Below are 12,416 nucleotides of genomic sequence, written 5' to 3' on the forward strand. Positions count from 1 at the left end.
TATTGACCTCACCCCATTCCTAAGAGGTCTGTAAGGGGGGCGCCTAAGAGCACCAGCATGCCTACCGTTCCTGTCCTAATGTTCCCTTTGATTGTATCCAATTTGTATGGTTATTTCATGCTTATACTTATATACAGTATACTGTTGTGTTTGACAAATAAATAAATAAAAAAAATAAATAAATAGCTGCTTGATCAAGTTGGAAGGATATCTCTCTGAAAGCCATTTTTACCATGTTGAAGCAATACCTCCAAGGAGTGACATATTTAATTATAGGTAGTCCTTGACTTACAATCGCAGTTGAGGCCAAACTTTCTGTTGCTAAGTGAGACATTTGCCAAGTGAGTTTTGCCCTATTTTACGATGTTTCTTGTCACAGTTACTAAGTGAATCACCGCAGCTGTTAAGTTATTAACACGGTTGTTGAATCTGGCCTCTCCATTGACTTTGCTTGTCAGAAGGTCGCAGAAAGTGATCACATGACTCTGGGACACTGCATCTGTCATAAATATGAATCAATTATCAAGTGTCTGAATTTTGATCCTGTGACCATAGAGATGCTGCAACAGCCATAATTGTGAAAAATAGCCATAAGTCACTTTTTTTCAGTGCCATTGTAACTTTGAATGGTCACTAAATGAACTGTTGTAAGTCAAGGACTATCTGTATTTTATTTATTTAATTTCAATAGCCACCCTTCTCGACCAATGACTCTGGGCAGTTCACAATTACAAGACTGTAAAAACAACTAAAACTTCCCAAATAGACAGCAGCTGAGATAATTAACCAGTTAACAATAAAGTCAAGAAACAGGGCCCTTAGTATATACAGAGGGTCCCAAGCTGTGGTACACAGCCAAGTTTTTAGAGCCTTATGAATGGCCAGCTGGGTTGAGGCCTTTTTAACCGTACAGTGTTCGCCACTGTGTTGTGAATATCTGTCTCTTCCCTCAAGTGTTGGGCTAGGGTGAGAGGAAGTCTCCTTGGGGTACCAGAGTGTGCAAGGTTGGTGGTGGGCTATTCAATGCAGTTAACCACTTTTCATTCCTTGAGTCACCATTTTTCATATTTCATTGTTGTTTGCTACTCAATAGGTAAATAAATATTGGAGCAGTGGCATCATAATAGGAAGTTGATCAGACCCTGAAGTAGGCCAGTAAGCTGGACTGTGGACACATTCCGACAGGCAAGCAGGACAACATGTCCTTTGTCTGTCTTTCTGTGACTAAGATCAGGAAGAATGATTTTCTTTTCTTTCTTTCTTTTTTGCGTAGCTTTTGCAATAGTAGTTGATGAAAATGACTGTATAACTGACAGGAGAAACACCCTCCTTGACTAATTTGTAAATAAATAAGTGGAAGAATGCCACACTCTACATTTGAAAGAATTTGGAAATGCATTTTTCTCCATTAAATAATTGAAGAATGAGGAAAACTATAATGGATACAAACTGAGGCTGATCTTTACCATTCTTTCAAGGATAATTTCCTGGAAGGAAAATAGTCTTTATATCTTACATTACTAAAAATGACCCATAATTGATCTTCTAGGCTCTTCTCTATTTTTATATTTCTATAGAAGTGTTCTTTTAATAAGCAAAGTTTTACATTGTGGACCTCATAATGTAATCCAAAGTAAGTTAATGTGTCTCATGGGAAATCTTAATAAATATATTACTGCTCAGTATTATATTCAGGAAAATATTTAGGAAAACGTATTTGATTTTTTTATTTAGAAAAGAAAATGTTGGAACACTATTTAAGCATTTGTGGGAAAGTATATTTTTGGGTTCAATCAGCTGGTATCCAAGTTACTTTTTTTTAAACATTAAAAGTGAGTTTTCAGAGAAAATTTTATATCTCCTCTCATCTAAACTCAGATGAAAATTGTTATGCATATTTCCTCTGCTGAGATAAATGAGTTTATCTCACTTGATTTTGATATTTTAAAAATTGGGATCCCTTTAATATAAATTAAAATAAATCAGGATTATTTCATGCTTCAATCAACCAATTAATCAATCAAACAATCAAATAAACAAACAAATATATAAATATTTGTGATGGAACAATTCAGTCAAAATTAAGCATGATTTTGAAGGAAGAAAATTCAACACTGGTATAATCCTTCTCAATAGAATTTAACAGTCCTTAAATTAAGTTGAATAAAACCCTAGGTTTTTAAACATGTACCTAATCACTAGAGAAGATTGGAAAAAAAAGTTAGAAAATTTAATCAGCAATATTCAAATTCTTAAATAGTGTGTGCAGGGTTGAACCATCATGATTCAATTTAGTTCTGTTACTATATGTATAGTTTATATATTATGGTGAAATTGAAATATAACCATCCAAGACTTTGGTTTATAATATATCTTGCTGGTTGGTTTATAAGCCTTTCATTTTTTTTAATGTTCCATCTAGACACAACCTGCCCTTCCAGAGTTATGGCAAAAGTTTATAGTTTGTAGGTTACAAATTTGAGCAAACTGCATTTCAATGGTAAACAAGCCAAAGAGACCACACTGGTGTTGGGTTTCCAATAAATATTATATCTGACGTAGATTGGGGTTTTTTTCCCCTCTCCTGGACTACTGGGTGCTATTTGCTTTCCAGTAATCCAATTTTGCTTTTTTTTCTCTCTTTTTTTTTGATGTGACTTGAATAGCTTGATGTTGTACCCTGGCCTTCAACCACAGAGGTTATTGTGTTCACTATGAAATGGCATGGTCAGAGACTGCAGCCTGATTCGTCTAGCTGTAACTGTGTCTTAAATAAACAGGACAATCCAGCTTGGTGTATTTATTTTTCATAATCTGGGATAGGGGTAGGGTGGGCAGCTAATTTTACAGAAAGAATACTCCTGGCATAATTTCCCCTTCTAAATAATTTTGCTGCCACTGATGTACTCAAAGGTAGACTTTGTATCTGAATAATAACCAGACGTGTGTCTGCAGAGAAGGGTAAAAAGGAAAGAAAAAGGTTCCACATTAAATGGAAAATAGCTGCCAAGCATGAATTATTTTGCTCTCACTATATACATTCAGCCGAGGGAATGCTGTGCAATCAGGGTGCCAAACTTCTTTTACTGAAACATCACAGCACATACCATGCCCACCTCCCTCTTGAGATGGACTTAGACACAAGAGCTTGTCAGGGCTTTTGCATAGGGTTTTTGCAAAAATAATTTGTACAATTTCTGCAAAATGTCTGTCTTCAGTAAATTTCCCAGGCTTCATAAGCAGAGCATTTCTAAAAGCCTCAAGAAGAGAGGGACCATTGTGAAACAACCTTTATTGGCTCTTTGTCCCTGACAGGCCTACTCCTGAAGAGAGCATTTGTAGGGAGAGGGAGATCAAATACTTCCAGAGGTTCCAGCAGAAAAGAGTTAATATATCTATCAATCAATCTGATTGTGGGCAGAGCTCAGCAAAACCCATGAGATTCGAACTCTAAGCAGGAAGACTCAGGGCAACTTTGAAAAGTGAGTTTTTGAAAGCCAAGTGTTGTGACCTAGTCCCAAGTAGTTATTACCAGACATGATCAGTCCTAAACAAACGTATTTTATTAGACCAGATGAGAATTCATTCTCAGTTTAGTTCAAATTAATTCCAAAACAAATCCTTCAGAAAAAGTTCTTTGGCCTTATCACAAACCTTTGTCCTCTTTGGCAGCCTGCCAAAGATTTTTTGTTGCAAAGCCCCACGAAGTTCAGAAACAAGAGACAACAGCTAGAACAAATGTAGCAATATTGCTTTCCTACAAAGAACCCAAGAGCCATCGCTGCTCTTTTAAGCCTTATGGGAGGGGCCAATCATCTCCTGGCCTTACTCCCGAGTCGTCCTTTTTGCTTTAGCTGCTCTTGCCTTCTGGCAGCTCTTCGCTTGCTTGCACTAGGAACAGGCTCCTCCTGTTTCTCTGCCTTTCTGCTGTCTGCCTCTGGAGGCTCTGGAGTCCGCACATTGCTCCCAGATGGCCCCAGCCCCATCTCTGCCGCCAATGCAGAGCCCTCGCCTGGGCCTTCCCCAGAGTCCAGGACTGGCCCATGATCTTCCCCAGCCTCCTCACTGTCCGACTCCGCTGCTAGCTCCACTGGCTGCTGGTGGACCACAACATCGAGGAGGCCAGCTTCATTTTGCATTTATTCGATATCTGTATTCATAGAAAGAGGGAAAGTCTATCACTGGTTTCTGCCAGATAAAGAACAGCTGCCCCATTCCTGGAATATAGATTGGCGAATCAGAAGAACTGATGATCTAAAGTATGAGTGTCCAACATTGGCAACTATAAGACCTGTGGACTTCCACACCCAGAATTCCCCAGACAGCATGGCTGACAGGGAATTTGGGGAGTTGAAATCCACAGGTCTTAATGTTGCCAAAATTAGACATGCCTTCTCTATAGAAACATAGATCAAAGTGCTTCATTAGGACTATTTTCATTTATAACGTGGAGTAATCTGAGCTATATTCTTCATTCTATTTTATTGTACCTGTAGTGTGCTTTTGTCTGGAATATATAGTTGTGCCTGGAAGGTAACTAAATTAAAGCTCATAAGGAGCCTGAGATATTCCTTTTTTTTTTTCATGCATTGTCTTCAGCTCCCAAGTAGTTTCTTAACCTTAAATTCACATACCGCTTCTGCTAAAATACCTGCTCTTAGTCTGATAGGAAATTTAACCTCAGGAGCATCCTTGCTGTTTTATAGCTACAGAAACAAAAAGCAGGGGGAAGACCCACTTCCCACCTGCTAGTAAAGGTACAGAGAGAAATATTCTTGGTAAAGAGGTCAAGAAACCCTCTCCCTGCCCTGGATTGTGGGTGGCTTAAACAGTAGGACATATCAGGGAAGATGTTAGGGTTCCAAGGAACACCCCCAATGAAATAAAGCTCTGAGGCTTGAGGTTCCTCAAAGTTCCAATTTATTAGAGATCTCATGTTGGCACAGCTGGGAAAACCCGAAACTGAAAGCTTCCAGGTTTTCCACACCCAGATGACAGTTCACAGCCCTGCCCCACACCCACAAGTTTATCACATTTTCCAATCAACTCTTCACACTCAATTGGATACAATCTTCAGGCAGTCTAAGACACAGGATGTCCTTGAATACGGAATGTTGTTATGACTAACTTTCTACTGCTTCAACAACAACCCCCTCCCAACTTCCCAGCTAAAATATGTGGCAGTTAAGAAGCAAAAAGAAAATTGCCTTCCAAAACTGACAGAAGGACTTTGGAGCCCTTGTAGGGGCCAGACCACTACAATATTGTGTACATGTGCATGCATGCTCCATTGTGGCATCTGAAGGTTGAGTCATGGCAACTGCAGTTATTATATTAGTAACTAACAAAATAAGTTCATGTACTACGACTCAACTTTCGGACTACTTTTCCTGGATGACTATTCATTGTCCATTATGGCATCATTTTTTAATTTTATTTTCTCTGGGTTTCTGACCTTGGGGATATCTTTCTCCATTCACCTCCATTATTTTCAGCAATGGGTTGCATCAACATATCCATTTTTGGACATATCACACATAGTTCCCTTGAGTGAAATCCAGGTTGGCATCTGAATGAAAATTGTGAAATACCAACTAATCGGGCTTCAAAATCTGAAGGGTAATCTTTTTTACAATTTATTCTTTTGTTTTTTATATATATAATGAAACATAATGGAGTTCTTTCCTTTCCTTTTTTTTTTTTTGAGATCAGGAAATATAGGAAGCAAATCTAAACAGGTAAATATTGTTGTTGTTATCTAAACAATCAACTATGTTTTGTTTATTTTTTAATTGTTGACATGGTGAGAGTCATCATGACAAAACCTGAAAGTACCTTGTTTCTTTTGTTTATTAGATTTTTACACTGCATTTTCAAACCATCTTATGTTCAGACTTCTCTGGGCTGGGATAAATTAAGAGTTAAATTAGGAATGTTAAAAGCAAAACAATTCTGACTCCTATGCAGTATGGCTCAACTTTTTTTTTTTTTTTACATTTATATCCCGCCCTTCTCCGAAGACTCAGGGCGGCTTACATTGTGTAAGGCAATAGTCTCATTCTATTTGTATATTTATATACAAAGTCAACTTATTGCCCCCCCAACAATCTGGGTCCTCATTTTACCTACCTTATAAAGGATGGAAGGCTGAGTCAACCTTGGGCCTGGTGGGACTAGAACCTGCAGTAATTGCAGGCAGCTGTGTTTAATAACAGGCTTCTTACAGCCTGAGCCACACCGTGGCCCTATTGATCTATTTAAATAAGACATCCCCTGATAATAAATCCAATCAGGCTTTTGAGCGCATGGCAATAAAGCCAAGCGCTTATTTCAGGGTTCAAAAAAAAAAAAAAAAGACAGGGTCTTATTTTCGGGAAAACACAGGTATTTATTTAACTGAGTTGGGTCATTTCAATATGGTAAGTTGATTTGGATCACCAGTTTAATTTGGTAAAAAGAATGTGTATACTTGAACACAAACTGGAATCACCATGCTGATCCAGAGATGCTAATTCAACTTCAGTTTTATATGTCGACACTTCGATAATAGCAAATCAATGTGAAGATCTCATTCTAGCAATGGTTCAGTCAAAGGTGCCTCAGTTCAGATTGTTTACTTATTCACAGAACCCTAATACCCATTATCTTAACTAGACAATCAGACTACAGTTAATTAGGACAAATAGCTTGACAGTTTGCTGAGAAATACTGAGAAAGCAATCCCTTAAAAATGTAGTTACAGTGGAATTGAGATTTTTCAGTTAAACAAAAATTGTCTCCAGTAGTTTTACTACTCTCCATATGTATATCACTGATCAGTATGGAAAAATTCTATCATTGTGGAAAAAACCCATTCCTTTCTAAAGTTGCTGCATGAGCCAGTATATATTTCAAAAATCACTCATGGAACTGGAAGAACTCTATCCATCCATCTCCTGTCTTATTTCATACCAAAAAGATGAAGGGAGGTTGTTAAATCAATTTACTGTTTTGTTTGTTTGTTCTAATTAGCCCAATGTCCCAAATGCGAAGCTTCTTCAGGCGGGGTACACCCAGTTCACCTCAGGCTGTGGTTGAGTGTGTTTGTTTGTACTTAGAGGGAAAACCTCTGTGAATTAGTAAATAAATAAATAAAAATCAAGTGCAGCAGTGCAGAGACAATATCTATGACTCAGCGGATGGCATTCAGCCTATGACTGTTGGATGCTGCTTGGATGTGGTACGTGTCAGATTCCTTTTCCTGAATAAGAAAGAAAGTCAAAATGCCACACACATTTTTTTTATCATGTTTTCTTACAGACATACTATATAATATTCACATTTTCTAAAAAATATATCCAAGTCTCAAAAAACATTTTTCACAAAATAATTTTTGGATTTTTTTTAATCACTCCTACTCCAGTGCAAACAAAATAGGCATCTTTGCAAGAAAAAAAAATTGTGGTGAACCTTATTTTCCATAAATAGAGAAATGGGGGTTTTAAATGGAGCACATGAAATATATCAATATTTTGCTCCTTCAATTGGAATTTCTATTTCCAAGACAAAAAGAACTGTGTCAAGGACTTGCAATTCATTCCTGATTCAAACATCATGACAGACTGACCAAACCTGTGTCGACAACTCAAAATAGCTGAATATATTTTGTAATCTAGGTATAAATATTTAGAACCTTATAAGATACCGTGTTTCCCCGAAAACAAGACCCTGTCTTATATTTTTTGAACCCCAAAATAAGTGCTTGGCCTTATTTTCGGGGAGGACTTATTATTTTGGGGCACGTGGAACAAGATGGGGCTCCTCTTGCCATCTTACCTGATTTCTGGCTCTGCGTTTAAATATTTTGAGGAGGGCTTATTTTTTGGGGGAGGCTTATTTTAGTGCATGCACTCAAAAGCCCGATTGGGCTTATTATCAGGGAATGTCTTATTTTCAGGGAAACAGGATACAATCCCCCCACCACTGTTCAGCACAAGTAACCACAATACATAAACTCAGTCAGACACATCTGGAGCAAACTCTACATGTTATAGACTTAATTGTGGTGTTGTTATGTACATGGAAAAAGGACAGTCTTTTCTCATTTATCTCCTTTACCAACCTCAGACAGCAATAAATGTAGTGCTGTGGTGTATTTTAGCAACTGGTTGCTATAGGCATTGTGCTTCATCCTAGATCATTATGGTGATGATAACAAGTAGCTATTAAAGTGTGCTCCTATATGATTGACCTTTAATATTTTTATACCATTTTCCCCAGAATATTGTTTGTTTGTTTGTTTGTTTATGTCACATTTTTAAATCATCCAACTCCCTCACATAGGGATTATTGCCTATCATTTTCCAAATTGCTTCTGGATCCTTTTTCCAATTTAGAGCTATATCATTCTACTTCGATTAGCTGCAGATGCAAGTTTTATCATATGTGAATAGTCCAGTATAGATTTTATTAAAGTTGTCAATATCTGAATTTGTGTTCTTTAGGAATTTTTAAATAGGTATCATCTTTATCTACTAAAAAATTATTTCAGTTTGTTGGGATGGAATATTTCAGTTCATTTCTTCCTTGTATAGCAAGATGGGTCACAAATAAAATAGATTTATAAATAAATTCTCCATGTGTATTTGTCTTTCTCCCATCAGTTTTGTGGACAGAAGTTTTACAAATTCACTATCGTGAAATGTCATTACACATAACTTCATTCCTAAAACATCTGGAAGGTATCAGACCACATACATCTCATGTATAGAATAAGCTAGATGGATTTATGATCAGATGCATACAATGAAGTTTCTCTACAATCAAGAAGAGGTGGACTTTGTGAACAATTATATTCTATGCACCGGTACTGAAATATTCAGTATTAGTATAGTTTTCCAAGTCTAAATGTTTTCTAAATTAATCAAATATCTTAGGCAACCATCTATGGCCATTTATCATTATTCATTATTATTTCAGATACAGTAGCGACATCACCACATCTTCACTCAGATAACTGTTCTATTAACAATATGCATGAATATACATATTAAATTTTATTTTCTATAGACATTTCAAAACATGTATTCATCAAAATTGACAGTGTATCTTGGAATTGTGTGTGTGTGAGTGTGTGGGGGGGGGGAACAATCCTAAAATACAATCTGTGAATTAATCTGGCGATGTAATCAGGTTACTTTACATCAGACTTCATGTCAGGTTAGTTGGATCAGAAGATTTAGTTCCACAAACCACACATTAGTTTTAGTTGCCTCCCTGAGCTTTGCTAATAGTCAGTTCTTTACTGATGCCTCCCGTAGTTAAATCTCTGCACACTAAAAAATAACTTATTCTACATTTTTTGTACCCACTCTATTTTTGTTCAGTTTTATGTGCTTTCCTATTCACCTACTTTATTCTTGGCAAGGTTTATAAGAAGACTGAACTTGAGCAATGTGAAGTTTTTCTTCCTGGAGGCACAATACCCAGACAGGAGGAAAAGTAAATCAAGAAGACAAAATAAACACATTTCTCATGAAGGCTGCAAGCCAAGTGGAACTTCCAATTAATGTCCGAGAGACCAGGGGTTTCAGTATCTGAAAAATTCTTCATGTAACACACACATGAACAGACATACACGCAGCCATTCGTGTGATGTCTACAACATTAAGAAAAATAATTGGAAAATTGCTAAAGATATGGAAATTAAAGCAGGCTCCTCAGTTTCGAATCCTAAGCGTTTGCAAATAAGCAATCAGAAGTTCAGAAGTCTGAGCAGCTCCTTCATGCATTTCTTGATTTCAACAGGCTGTCACAGATGTTTCTACGAGTGACACTGTCCATTATTAGAACAGGAAGTTTTAACATGGTATGTGGTGGGCATTAAAAAAACAAGAGAAGACCATTGCAGAAGTGAACTGCTCCTCAATGCATTTCGAGCAAATCAAGAGACACAACTAATAATAATAATATCAGAGATGGAAGGTACCTTGGAGGTCTTCTAGTCCAACCCCCTGCCCAGGCAGGAAACCCTACACCATTTCAGACAAATGGCTATCCAACATTTTCTTAAAAATTTCCAGTGTTGGAGCATTTACAACTTCTGCAGGCAAGTTGTTCCACCGATTAATTGTTCTAACTGTCAAGAAATTTCTCCTTAGTTCTAGGTTGCTTCTCTCCTTGATTAGTTTCCACCCATTGCTTCTTGTTCTACCTCAGGTGCATTGGAGAATAATTTGGCTCCCTCTTCTTTGTGGCAACTCCTGAGATACTGGAACACTGCTATCATGTCTCCCCTAGTCCTTCTTTTCATTAAACTAGACATACCGAGTTCCTGCAACCGTTCTTCATATGTTTTAGCCTCCAGTCCCCTAATCATCTTTGTTGCTCTTCTCTGCACTCTTTCTAGAGTCTCAACATCCTTTTTACATCATGGCGACCAAAACTGAATGCAATATTCCAAGTATGGCCTTACCAGAACTTCCAGAGGTTGAGATAGCATCTGTTGAACACAATACCTATTTCACTGACTATTTAATTAATTAATTAATTTTATACCCATCTCATAACAAATGACTAGATTCCCCATTGTTCCACTGTTTTATTAATAAAGTAGCCCCAAATCAACAATGGTGTGTAAGTTAATGGTGGCCCCTGACCTCTGGAATGAAATTTCTTCAGAAATCTGGGTGGCTCCCACCTGGATGGTATTGTGGACAGTCTTAAAGACCTGGTTCTTCTCCCAGGTTTTGGGTTATGGTGGTTGGAGCCCTTGGTGGGTACATGGTGTCTTTTTTATGTGTTGAGCAGATTTGTCATCTGTTTTCTATGTTATGTAGCTTCCTATTTTTATATTGCCTTGTATGGTGAGCCGTCCTGGTGGTCAGTCTGAGTGGGCGGCACTTACAATGAATGAATGAAAGAATGAATGAAAATAAAGCAACAGAACAAAATAAAATCAGATTGAAAAAAATTATAACAACAAAACAATAAGTTTGGAATAAAATAACCACCAAGAAGCTTGTGCAGGGTTACTAGAGGCAACTTTCCTGTTTCCAGCAAGTTTTAGCAAAAACTAAAAAGGAACATAGAATTGTAGTCCAAAGCAGAGGTGGTATTCAGCAGGTTCTGACCAGTTCTGGAGAACCGGTAGCAGAAATTTTGAGTAGTTCGGAGAACTGGTAGTAAAAATTCTGACTGGCCCCGCACCCATCTATTCTCTGCCTCCCGAGTCCCAGCTGATCAGGAGGAAAAGGGGAATTTGCAGTAACCTTCCCCTGGAGTGGGGAGGGAATGGAAATTTTACGGTATCCTTCCCCTGCCACACCCACCAAGCAATGCCCACCAAGCCACACCCACAGAACTGGTAGTAAAAAAAATATGAATCTGACCACTGGTCCAAAGTGATTGCAGTATGTCTAACACCTTTCCTGAAAGGAAAATGAGGTCAAGTAAGGAACAAATTTTAACACCTATTGCTTCGCAAAGCAGTTCCTCAGAGTTCAGAAAGATAACACACATATATATATTATAGCAGTGTAGATCTGCATCCTATGAGGTGACATTCCAAGACTAACAAAATTAAATGTATTTGTTATGTTGATTGAATCAGGGGATTTCACTCTGCTTGCTAAAGAGAGTTTCGCACTTAGTAAGGTCTTTCTGCAGACTACTCCCCTCCTCAACACACAGACCTAAAGGAACTAACAGTAGCAACTGACTGGATAGTAAAACATTTTATCACAAGTATAGATAAACATTATCTTGCAATCTTAGGTGTAATTCTCTGCAGTTGAACTTTTAATTCTTGATAACTTCCAGAATTCTTTAAAAAAAAACAAAAAACCTCCGCTGTGGCTGCAGTTATAAGGACTGAGCATGATAGTTGGTTATGTTATGTTAGAGGATAAAAATATAAAACTTCAAAGCATGCATGTCCAGGAGTTGAAAATAAACCTATGAACATCAAGGTACCCATAATGCCCTTAAATATTACCTGCAGATTTATAATGGTTAAATTTTTTAAGAATGTATTTGTATATTAGTTTCACTAGAAAGCCCTTGGCTCCACCCAGCGAAATTGATTAGACTGAATGAAACCTTCAATTCTTTCTAAAACATTTACCATTTGGGGGGAAAGGCAGATTTTGTGCCACTGATACTACAAAACATCTCCCCATGTATTTAGAACATAGGGCTGGAAGGATAAGTCAATCTTCTCTGTGACTTTCCCTCAAGTACTTGAAGACAGCTATCATGTTCCTTCTAATCAGTGGTGGGATTCAATTTTTTTAACAACTGGTTCTGTGGCTGTGGCTTATTTTGGGGTGTGGCTAGCTGGTCATGTGACCGGGTAGGTGTGGCTGGCTGGTCATGTGACCGGGTGGCCATGGCTATGGGCATAGAAACTACTCAGAGGGCTAAAAAAGGTCATTTTT

The sequence above is a fragment of the Ahaetulla prasina genome, chromosome 2, assembly GCF_028640845.1.
Source record: "Ahaetulla prasina isolate Xishuangbanna chromosome 2, ASM2864084v1, whole genome shotgun sequence".
Lineage (NCBI taxonomy): Eukaryota > Metazoa > Chordata > Lepidosauria > Squamata > Colubridae > Ahaetulla > Ahaetulla prasina.